Here is a 12,018-nt window from a genome sequence, read left to right on the forward strand (position 1 = left end):
CTTGGTTTTGCTGATCCTCCAAAATTGATCATATAACTAGCTTTCCAAGAAACCCATTAAATATGCACACAATTTACAAAATTGCTAAACTGAGTTAACATAAAAAACTAGCAAAAGTTTAAAGAAGAGCGCCAGATTCAATTTTCCCTGCACCAGTGAAATTCTTTGAGTCCACTGTTAATTAAAGTGACAGTGTCACCTAAAAGAGTAGAAAAGTCCATTGAGGCTAAATGGACCGATATTTAAGTAGCAAAATTCCAAAAAAATCCTGAACCTATGCGTCTATGCAGATGGGATAAGATAATATGATAAGCAAAGCTCCAAAGCAAGAACAAGAAAAATACCTCGTGAGCTTCCCAGCCGGAACACTTATCTCCTTACCTTCCCACTTCCCAAGTCCACTCCACGTCACCGTTCCTCTAATTTTTTTGCCAACTCGCACAATCCTACGAACCCCACCTAAGCCACAACCATTAAATTGCACTATTCACAACTAAAAACTGTTTAATTCGTAAAATAGAACACATTGAAAATTACAATACGGAGAAATTAAAAATTACAAACCAATTAAAAATTACAAGTCCTAAAAATTCAAAAATTACAATTCCTAAAAAATTTAGAGAAAAAAGAACTACTTTTCCGAAGAAAGTCGATCATCTCATTGTGCAACTCGAGTTCGAACTCCGACATTGCCAAGTATCCTTCTCCACCAAATCTTTCAGATGACCTAACTGCAATGAAATACTCATCGCCTACATAGAGTTATACATCTTATCTAGCGAAGGGTTGGGTTGTTGCGGCGGCATAGTAGACTGACTCGTAGCGGCGGCCTTCCCCTTTCACTTTCCTCTTTGCCGCTTTAGTCCCTATTTGACGGCTTTGAGTGTTGGGGGATGACATGAAGACGTCTTCGTCTGTTATGTTGAGGTCGATTGTAGGACCTCCATCGCTCGTAGAGTAGTTTTCGGGGGCGGAAACTTTGGTTCTATTCAGTGCCCCACTTCCTGCCACTCCGCTGAATTTCGGGCTCCTTTGGAGAATCCTCCAGATGTTGTAGTACTTGAAGTGCTTCTTCCGGCAAGGTAAAACTTCTTGTGTCTTCGCCACAAGGTCCATCTCAGTGTTATCACTCGACCACATCCGGACCATGTTAGCCCACTTGCCATTCCACCTTAAAATTTCCTTCTGAACGCGACTCCAGTGCTTCTGAAGCTTCTCGTAGTCACGCTCGGACGTTCGTGCTGGTCGACTAGTGTTAAACTTTGCGGCGACCCGCTCCAAGAACACTTTACTGGCCTGCTGGTTTCTGATGATAGGAAACTCAGATACGTCGACAAAGTTCTTGGCCAGAAACAAGGTCTTCCCAGGACTGTACTTCTTTGGGCAGCACGTTGGGCGACAGACTCGTTCTTAGTGATGTTGTACTACTCACAGTACTAGCCGGCGACGGCAAGTCTACCGGGGAAGTGGTGGACCCAGTTGTCGGACTAGGAGCAACATGTTGCTCGCACGTTGTCAGTAAGTACCAATTGTTGGACGCAGAGAATTCTTCCATCTGTCGCTGGTCGCTATTAATCGACGTCATGCTTGAGAATGTATCCAGTCTAATGTTGTTTTATTATACTCCTCTGTCCCATGGTGGTTAAGTTGTACTATTCCTTTTTGAGTTGTCCCAATATAGTTGAGTCATTTTCTATTTTGATAAAAAATCTATATTCTCTCGTACTTTACTCTCTCTCTCTTCATCTTTCTTACTTTAACCTTTACCACATCAATTTCTTAAATATTGTGCTCAAAAGAAATGTCTCAACTATCTTGGGACAAAGGGAGTACTATATTTTTTTTATGAGTGATTGTGTTTTTGGGTTTATATTGAAATAGAAAAATGGTCCAATTCCCAGCTTTGGGTATAACACATGATCTACCACGTGCGAAAGATATTATTATATAGAATGAGACGATAATATCATATTATCAGTTAGTTTCGATGATATGTGAAAAAATTGGAATAGATATAGATGCACCATGATTGATTTAATATAAAGATATCCTCCAGTTTTCAGTGGAACATGGATCACTTATATAGATAGCTACACTAGTTGATTATAATTGCATGGAGTATATGTTTAGTGAGGCGTGTAATCTAATAGTTTCATAACAAGGGATTACCAAAAGACTCTACAAAAGATGCTTCAGTTGAATTGGTTGGCAAAAATATTAATAAAACGTTCATGGATCATGTAGATGCATTCTATTGGAATCGAAACTTCCACAATCATTTTGGGAAAAAGCTTTATATGTTGTTGCTTATGTTATTAATCTGAATACTATGATTGCTTTGCAGGGTGATGTTCCAGAAAATGTTTGGACATGGAAGAACACCTCTTATGATCATTTGAGTGTGTTTTGTTGCAAAGCATAAGTTCATGTTCCTAGAGATAAGAGGTCAAAGTTAGATGCTAAAGCAAGGCAGTGCATCTTTGGATTTGACAAAGATGAGTTTGGTTACAGATTGTATGATTCTACTGAGAAAAGGTCATACGAAGGTCTGATGTTGTGTTTTGTGAAGACTAGACTATCGGAGAGTTTAGGTTCTCACTCTCATGATGACCTCGTTGATATTGATCCAAGTTATACACCAAAGATGGTAATGCAGTTGAAATTGAGATGCTGCACGACGATATGTGCTCTTAACTGAAAAGGGAAGGCCCGAGTACTTTGAAGAAAATAAGAATGGTTTCATGCAATGAAAGATGAGATGAAGTCTTTTGAAGAGGACAACACTTTTGATTTGATGTCGTTACCGAAGGCTAAGAGGACTTTGAAGAATACGTGGATCTACAGACTGAAACAAACAAGAAGACAAAACTTCCAAACCAAGATATAAGACAAGATTGATTGTTAAGTGTTTCAGTCAAAGAAAGGGAGTTGATTACTATGAGATTTTTTCATCCATGGTATAAATGTTTTCCAATCCAAGTCATGTTGGGGTTAGCAGCAAGCCTTGAATTAGAGATGGAGCAAATGGATGTAAGGACTGCCTTTCCTCATGGTGATTTGATTGAAGAAATATTCTTCAATCAAATCACCATGAGGAAAGGCAGTCCTTACATCCATTTGCTCCATCTCTAATTCAAGGCTTGCTGCTAACCCCAACATGACTCGGATTGGAAAACATTTATACCATGGATTTAGGGTGAAAGGTAAAGAGTATTATGTGTGCAAGTTGAAAAAGAGTTGTACGGTTTGAAGTAAGCGAGACAATGGTACAAAACATTTGAGTATGTGATGAGACAAGAAGGCTACGCGAAGACTAGTTGTGACCTTTGTGTGTTGTTTGAAAAATCTCCCATGGTGATTTACAATCTTATTATTTTGAGTGAACTACACTAGTAGTCCTTGAACTTGTTGAAAAATGCACCAATGGTCCCTAAAATATTTTTATATCATTTTTGGTACAATAAGACTAAAGTAATCCTAGGCACCACTAGTGTGAATATTTAGGCATCGTTTGGTAGTCATGTTATGTTTCGACTAGACATGATACAAATAAGGATAGTAATCATAGTTTCGATTAGTTAATTTATCTTGATTGCGTGTTTGGTAGCTAAGGATAATTGTGAGTTATCATATTTAGATGTTTGGCACAACAAGTTACAAATAAAGATAAAAATTAGAATTGTCAAAATTATCCTCATTAATTTAATTTAATGATTAAAATATCCTCATGTTGCCTTAATTTGTTGACGATGAAAAACATCCAAGCATACCATTTCTTATTCTATAAAATGCTAAAAATGGAGTACATAATAAATTTAATCATAACTTAAATATTTCATTTTTAATTTTTATTATATAATTTTATTTATATGAAAATATTCAAGCATACCATTTCTGAAAACGTAAAAATGCTAAAAATGAGAAATTAAATAAATATGACCATAACTATATTTGTTACTTTTATTTTTATTATATATTTTATGTAATTAAAAACACCCAAGCATACCATAATGTATCATTTCTCATCGTACATTAATTATATGAATAATTATATAGTTTAATTTTTTATTATATTATTGCATATCATTAATTACATTACTTATTTTTTGTTATATTGAAATATAATTAAAGTATATATTTGTATAAAATATAGTGTATATATAAATATGACTATATATAAGATTGATGGGTAAAATTGTATTTTCCTAAAACTAACTAGGTTGACTAGATATGTAACCTAGGCAAATGAGTAGTTACATTGTTGCTTGAAACATAGGCTTTTAAGTGGGCTTTATCCGGGCCGGATACAAAACACGGGTCATGCGGATTTGTAACATAACTACCAAACACACAACTAAACTCGGATAAGCCCTTCTATCTAACTGTAACATAGCTACCAAACGGCTCCTTAATGTTTGAGGGTATTTTGGACCTTTCTACTCTCCCTTTAATTTTTTTTAATTTTTTCTTCCTTAATCATTTTCTTTTAAAAACTCAACTAAATCCTCATTTAAATAATATTTGATGCTTTATGATTGCAAAAATTTAAATAAGAAATCAAATATTTAATTTATGCACTTATTTCCTTTCTGGGCGTCCCAAGTTATTTGCACTCTTTCCATTTTTAGTAAAAATTATCACCTACAGCCGCAATTGTTGACTTTGCTATACACTCATTCCTTAATCTCCGTGCCGAAAAGGAAATGTGCTAGTAGTCCGGGACGGAGGGAGTATTTATTATACAACTCAATCAATCTGTATGCGAAGAAAAAATTAAATCTAATAGTAATATTTTTTAATAAAAAATATTAAACTGAACTATAGAAAATTTAACTTAAATTTTTAAATTTGAGAAGGAAAAATATTATAGTGAGCTATAGTAATTTTTTATTTAAAAAATGTTACTCCCTATAGTTAAGTGAAAAATAAATATTTTAATTACGTTAATTAACTATAGTATAGTGAAAAATATTTTTTAAGTATAATAATTAAAATTTAAGTGAATCATATCTAACATAAATTAAAACGAATTCTTGCAAGTAACATTTTTTACTAAAAATATTAAAATAAACTATAGTAATTTTTTCATTATAAAGTTTAATCTATACATTATTCAAGTAATTATTTAAAAAATTTAAGTGAATTAATTCAAAAGGTGCTTTTGTGTGTGTCCAAAAAAATTGCATGATTGAAGAGGTGTCAAAAGTGTAATTTCTAGATACCAAAAATGCCCTCCATGGCATTTAGGAGTTTTTCAAATGCAGAGGGGTATAAAAGACTGACAGGTACCTAAAATGTAATTTCTAACGATCAAAAAGGATATAAAATTATTTTAAGGACTATTTGTGCATTTTTTGACAAGATCAGAGACTATTAGTTTAGTTCACTCTATTATTTTATTCTAATGATATGCACATTGTAAGTGTTTTTGGAATTTTTCAGTTGAAGCAAGAGTTGAGTAAGTTCTTCAAAATTAAATATTTGGGGCCAGTGAAGATAATACTTGTAATAAGCATATTGAGAGACAGAAAAAAGAAAGAAAATTGTGGCCATCGGAAGAAATGTACAATGAGATATTTTATATGGAGAAGGCTAAGTCGGTTTGCACTCATTCAGTTGGTTTACTGAGCATTGCAATGTAGTATAGTGAATTTTAAGATATCTTCTCGGTACTCCAAATTTAATACGAATTTTAATTTAACTGGAGGTGTTGATACCTTGAGGTATATGTTGAGAAAAGGGGAAGTATCAATAAGCATTAAAGAAGAATATAGTTCCAAGAATGGAGTTCCAAGAAGCATTGAAGATGTGCATGCATTGTTCCAATAGTAGTGTAGTTCCATGAATATACATTTATTGTAGGATCTCAAAAGTCACCAACATCCCTATAAATATATGGGTGTTGAGTACCATTTCATCATTCAATCAAAATACAATAATCTTCTCCCATTGCTTTCTTCTCTAAATATGTTGTCTATACCATTTAACATGGTATCAGAGCGGGTTTGGACTCAGATAAGGTATCATCATCGTCTTTGATACCTTTCTCGGCCCTTTCCCGTTTTTTTGTTTTTCCTTTTTCCGCTGTATCTATAACCATAAGCCAAAATGTCAAATGACAACTATATAGTAACCGAAACCTCAGATTCATCTATGGCAGATGAATTTGCCCGGCAATTTGCCAACTTTATGCGCAATAGTTTTGCGATGAACCAACCAAATCCACCAGAAACAGCTGCCATGCCATTCAGAATTGACACGCAGCCCCTCCACATTGGTGGGAATAAGTTGAATGGAGAAAATTACGCCCTTTGGTCCGTATTGATGAAGACGGCAATAAGCGGTCGGGGAATGGTATCTCACGTCACCGGAGTGCCTCATTCTCCACCGCGAACCGATCCAGCCTTCATACAATGGGAACAAGCCGATCACTGTGTGATCACTTGGTTAATACAAAACATTGAGCCTCGACTGGTCAGTCGAGTTTCACAACATCCGACGGCAAAGCATATATGGGATGCGTTGGCCGTCACATATGGGAGCGGAAGAGATAAAATCCAGGTGTATGATCTTCAGTTCAAAGCAACCACACTGAGGCAAGGAAGCAGTTCATTAGAAGAAATATGGAGCCGGTTGGGAGAGATCTGGATTTCAATCGACCAAAAACAGACGAACGCAATGAAATGTCCAGAGGATATGGAGATTCATAACAAATTCATACAAGATCAGAGAGTATGTCAGTTTCTCTATGCAATTGATAGCAAATATGAAACAACCAAGAGGGAGATACTAAAAATGGACCCACTTCCCTCCGTCGACTATGCGTACAACCTGATTCAGCAGGAGGAGACACGACTCCGAGTGTTACAACAGGCAAACACCGGCGGAGCAGCTGCCATGGATGGAATTGGAACTGGCCTCGCCATCCGAGGGTGGCAGAACCCTACCGGCGGCTCTCGGGGTGGCGGTCGCGGCAGCAACGGTGGTGGTCGCGGCAGCAACAGTGGTGGTCGCGGCAGTGGCAATGATAGAAATCGGCGAAGTGATGAAGAAGACAAGTCAAAATTGGTGTGTTCCTACTGCAAACGGAAAAGACACACAAAAGATTCATGCTTTGAACTAGTTGGATATCCAGATTGGTGGGAAGAGAAGCACGGCAAGCCGCCGCAACCGCAAACACCATGGAACCGTGGCGGGCACGCCGCCGCAGCAGTTGGAGGCGACGGAGGCAACGCCGTGCAGGGGGTCGCGCAAACCGCCAGTGCTGTCCAGCCAGGAGGAAGGACCAGAAATGAAGCTGCTCAGCCGGCGAATACAACCGGGGCAGCAAACTTCGTTGCCAGCGGAAGTGGGAGTGTAATTCACGATTGGAGTGAAGAATTGATGAGGGGAGAGGCGGCGCCCGATTCAGGTAGATTAGGGTTAGGGGGCTCTTTTATTGGAAGCCCCCAAATCTTTGGGAAATTGCAGGTTTTACCCCACCAAAATTCTCAGTCACAATTAGCCCCCAAATCTCCTGAAAATTCCATAATTTCCCAAACCACTTGCCAAAATCGATTTCAGCCTCTCGAGAAGCTTGGAGTTGTGTGTGCAGTATCTAATGGCCATGAGAAAAATGATAAATGGATTTTTGACTGTGGGGCAACCGATACCATAACATATGATGCCTCAGACCTTACTAACCTTCAGAAACCTCTAAAATCTCATATCCAAACTGCCAATGGGGAATTTACGGTGGTTGAGGGGGCTGGAACCGTTAACATTTCCCCAACTTTGCAGTTATCAAATTGTCTATATATTCCTTCGATGTCTCATAAGTTATTATCCATTAGTCATGTCACAAAGGAATTGAATTGTACGTTACTAATGCAGCCACAATTTTGTCTGTTGCAGGATATCCGAACCGGAGAGATAATTGGGCGTGGCACTGAACGTGATGGGCTTTACTATGTGGATGAGATAGCTCAAAAAGGGACTGCCATGTTAACTCACGGATCAGCTGACAGGAAAGCTTGGCTTTGGCATCGGCGCTTGGGTCATCCATCTATCGGTTACTTAAAATTATTATTTCCTAGTATTATTCCTAAGCATGACATGTATTGTGAAACTTGTCTTTTATCCAAAAGTCATCGGAACTCTTACCCATTAAGTAATACTCGTGTTGAAACCCCATTTGCCTTAGTACACTCTGATGTTTGGGGGCCCGCACCAGTTATTGGGGGGCAAGGTTTTCGATATTTCTTAGTTTTTGTGGATGATTGCACTCGCATGACCTGGATATATTTCATGAAACAAAAATCTGAAGTTTTGTCACACTTTACCCATTTCTATAACCTTATCCAAACTCAGTTTCACAAAACCATTCAGGTCCTTCGGTCAGATAATGGGGGGGAGTTCGTTAATTCTACCATGAAACAACTCTTCCAAAACAAAGGCCTTATACACCAAACCACATGTGCTCATACTCCCGAACAAAACGGTGTGGCTGAAAGGAAAAATCGATCTCTCCTCGAAATGACTCGTTCTATGCTTATAGAGTCAAAAGCCCCGAAACACTTCTGGCCAGAAGCCATTGCCACCTCAGCCTATCTCTTAAACCGATTGCCCACAAGTATCCTCAAACATAAAACTCCTCTACAAGTCTTGTCCACCTTCACAAAAATTCCTCCGCCCTTGACTCTTGAACCTCGCGTCTTCGGATGCTCCGTTTTTGTCCACATTCCTAAACATGAAAGAACTAAACTATCCCCTTGCGCTATCAAATGCGTTTTTGTAGGATATGGGGTAAATCAAAAGGGGTATAGGTGTTTCGATCCAAAGTCCAACCGGATGTTTGTTACAATGAACTGCAACTTTCTTGAAACTGAGTACTTCTTTACCCATCTTAGCGGTCAGGGGGAGAGTAATGTTAGGGATAACAATGATACGGACCCGCTAAGTTGGATCTCAATGCCACTGCCAACGCCAAGCAATCCTGATGCGGATCTATCAGAGAAAACAGTAAGCAATTCCGCTGAGCAAGTCTCTGATGTGGTAGAGTCCATCGTAGAAAGTGGCATCGCCTCAAATATTTCTCCGTTAAGGTTATCCACTGTAAGTAATCCTGTGGATACAGATAATTGTTTGGCTAACACTGTAAGTGCAGAAGAAAATTCAATTGAGGCCGAAGAAAGGGAAATTGAGGAAGTCGAGGTCGAAGGAGTTGACCCTGACACTGGGAGGTACATACTTCCACCAAGGTCAAACAGAGGAGTTCCACCCAAAAGGTATACGCCAGAGAGGATTGACAAGAAAAAGCGGTACTCTGTTGTGAACCTAGCCAAAGGCCATTTATCAGAGATGGCTCGGGCTTTCGAGAATGCACTATATGAGGAAGAAGAAATACCACAGACATGGGAAGAAGCTATGAAATACAAGCATTGGAGGGAAGCAATGAAGAAAGAGATTGATGCACTGATTCGAAACCACACATGGGAGAAATGTGCTCTACCAGAAGGGAAGCGACCAGTGGGTTGTCGATGGGTCTTCACTATCAAAAGAAGACCTGATGGCTCGATAGAAAGGTACAAGGCACGACTTGTCGCAAAAGGCTATACTCAGACATATGGAGTTGACTATTCTGAGACCTTCTCTCCAGTAGCTAAGATGAACACAATTCGGGTGTTGTTATCCATTGCTGCTAATAGGGACTGGCCATTACACCAGTTTGATGTGACGAATGCCTTCCTACATGGAGAGTTGAAGAAGGAAGAAGAAGTTTACATGGAGGCACCCCCAGGTTTTGCAACAGATTTTAAAGCAGGTGAAGGGTGCCGATTGAGGAAGACCTTGTATGGATTGAAGCAATCTCCAAGAGTATGGTTTGGGAAGTTTGCTGGGGCAATGATTAGCTATGGATATACACAGAGCAATTCAGACCATACGCTATTTTTTAAGAAGCAGGGTGATAAGATCACATGTTTAATCATATATGTTGATGACATGATTATTACAGGTGACGACCTAGAAGAGATTGAGGAATTAAAGAAAAATCTTTTTCAGGAATTTGAGATGAAGGACTTGGGGAATCTCAAGTACTTTCTTGGGATTGAAGTGCTAAGGTCAATCAAAGGAATTTTTCTGCGACAAAGGAAGTATATCTTGGACATCCTAGCAGAGACCGGCCTACTGGAATGTAAACCAGCAGACACTCCTCTGGCAGTTAATCACGGATTACAAATCAGAGAAGGAGCCAAGTTGGCTGACCGTAGTCGATATCAGCGACTAGTCGGAAAACTCATATATCTCTCGCACACTAGGCCAGATATTGCCTATGCAGTTGGGGTCGTAAGTCAGTTCATGCATAAGCCGCAGACAGATCACATGGAGGCAGCACTTAGGATTTGTCGGTATTTGAAGGGAACTCCAGGGCATGGAGTGTTGTTCGCTAAAAATGGACATCTTGAGATTCATGGTTATACAGATGCTGACTGGGCAGGGAACCCAAACGATAGGAAGTCTACAGCAGGCTACTTTACCTTTGTTGGAGGTAATTTGGTAACATGGAGAAGTAAGAAGCAGAAGGTGGTGGCTCTTTCGAGTGCCGAAGCAGAATTTCGTGGGATTAAAAGTGGGTTGACCGAGATTTTATGGTTAAGGAGATTGATGAAAGAGATTAATCTCCCTCCAAGCAAGTGCCAGTTGTATTGTGATAACAAAGCCGCTATAAGCATCTCACAAAATCCAGTACAACATGATCGAACGAAGCATGTGGAGGTTGACAGACACTTTATCAAAGAAAACATTGAGAATGGGATTGTCGAACTCCCTTTTGTTCGCTCTGAGGATCAACTTGCCGACATCCTAACTAAAGCAGTCAACTCAAGGAGCTTTGAAGATGTGCTTTCCAAATTGAGTTTTGGAGATCCCACCACTCAATTTGAGGGGGAGTGTTGAGAAAAGGGGAAGTATCAATAAGCATTAAAGAAGAATATAGTTCCAAGAATGGAGTTCCAAGAAGCATTGAAGATGTGCATGCATTGTTCCAATAGTAGTGTAGTTCCATGAATATACATTTATTGTAGGATCTCAAAAGTCACCAACATCCCTATAAATATATGGGTGTTGAGTACCATTTCATCATTCAATCAAAATACAATAATCTTCTCCCATTGCTTTCTTCTCTAAATATGTTGTCTATACCATTTAACAGTATACTTCAGGATTCATGAATACTTTTGCAGGAGAAGTTGTTTCTCTACAATCTAGGTGCAAAAAATGTGTAGCTTTGTCCGCAACAGAAGCTGAGTTTATTGCAGCTTCAAAAGCGTGCAAAGAGATGTTATGTATGAAGAGCTTTTAGAAGGAACTTGGTTACTCTTAATAAAGTTGTGATAGTCAAAGTGCAATACAGATTGCAAAGCATCATATTTTTCATTCCAAGTAAAAACATATTGATGTGAGGTATCCTTGGATATGTCATGTGCTCAATTGATTGAACTTGAGAAAGATCATATGGATGATAATGATACTAATATGATGACCAAGATTTTGTTAAGATCAGTGGTGGACGCAGGATTTCGACTCTGGGGTCTAAATTATTATTAACAGTTGCATAGTATTTTTCTATATTTATTTCACCGCAAGTAGTTGTGGCATGAGTGGTAAGGAAGTTGTGATATATATATTTAGATTATAGTGAATGATAAATAATAAAATGATGATGACAATAACTAGAGATACATATATGATTGTTAAAAGTAGTTTAAAAAATGAAAAATGTTAACAAGTGTTCAAAAAAAAAAGTAGGTTGTCGATTTGAAAAAAAAGGTAGTAGTATTAGACAAAATAAAGGACTGTGTAATGGAAAGCAAACAAATTATCTCCCTCACAAGGATCGAACTCGGACCTCTACAATGGAAGGCTGAAAAAAGTGTGTTGTTCAAGTTTCCTACACAACACAGTATCGGTTTTTATCATGATCGGAGGTTCAAATGTTGTCCGATCATCCCAAAATTTTATCCCTGTGTAGATGACTTG

This window comes from Salvia splendens, chromosome 4 (assembly GCF_004379255.2).
Source record: "Salvia splendens isolate huo1 chromosome 4, SspV2, whole genome shotgun sequence".
NCBI lineage: Eukaryota > Viridiplantae > Streptophyta > Magnoliopsida > Lamiales > Lamiaceae > Salvia > Salvia splendens.